The following is a 938-nucleotide window of genomic DNA, read 5'->3' on the forward strand; positions in this document are numbered from 1 at the left end:
CAAACAAGAAGGTATTTTCCATCAAAAGTCAGCACTGGCTGACTTTTTGGTAATGCTAGAACCAGACAAATTACAACATTCCTCACAACAGCTTTCCAACTGAGTAATCCCACAAAGAACTGTGCAATCAGAATTTTAAATGCCCTGCGAACTGAGTTAATACCAGATGGTATCCAGCTATATTCATCATTATAATTTCCTAATATTATATTAACATGTACTAGTTTAGCACTTGAATCATGTAGCACGACACTGCTAAAATCTATGTCCTGAACTCAGTACCATGCAGAACAGTTTCCCCTCTCTCTCCTAGACTGTGATTTCTTCAAGTTTTTAATAATTTTGATCTTTTAATGTTTTATGGCCCAATGAAAATGCAGACTTCCACGTATAATATTATTTTGTCTTTTCAGTTGCAATGACAGATCAATCTATAGGTGCTTCTGCCTTTTCAATAGATCCCACATTTTTAATACCATCAAGATGAAAGTGTTGCTTTCTTTCAGACAAAGTAAAATAGGATGTATGAGTCGAGTGTGCGTTTTCTGCATGGGAAGATTGTCAGAGCCATCAACTTCCTTATGTTTTTCTCCCCAATACTGTGTTAGGAAAATGCTGGAAATTTCCAGTTGCATGACTCTCTCTTCTCCATATGCAAGTTTATGGCACTTAAGGTAAATATCTCTTATCCCAACTTCACATAAGGCTAATTTACTAAGTTATACTAGTCTGACTTGAGTTACAGTGATAAACTCTTTTTACAGAGGAATTTGGTTTTTTTCTTAATCATGTCACATGTTTTCAGATTTCTTTGGTGAACATTTTCTGTGGAACAGGTCTACTTTTTTTTTAGCATTTGGCTTTGTTTGGAGAGAAAAAGCATTTTTGTCTGCTACCCTTCCCACCTTGTGCCTCTGGTGTGTGGATAGAACCAATTC

This window comes from Corvus brachyrhynchos, unplaced genomic scaffold (genome assembly GCF_000691975.1).
Source record: "Corvus brachyrhynchos isolate BGI_N302 unplaced genomic scaffold, ASM69197v1 scaffold175, whole genome shotgun sequence".
NCBI classification, from domain to species: Eukaryota; Metazoa; Chordata; class Aves; order Passeriformes; family Corvidae; genus Corvus; species Corvus brachyrhynchos.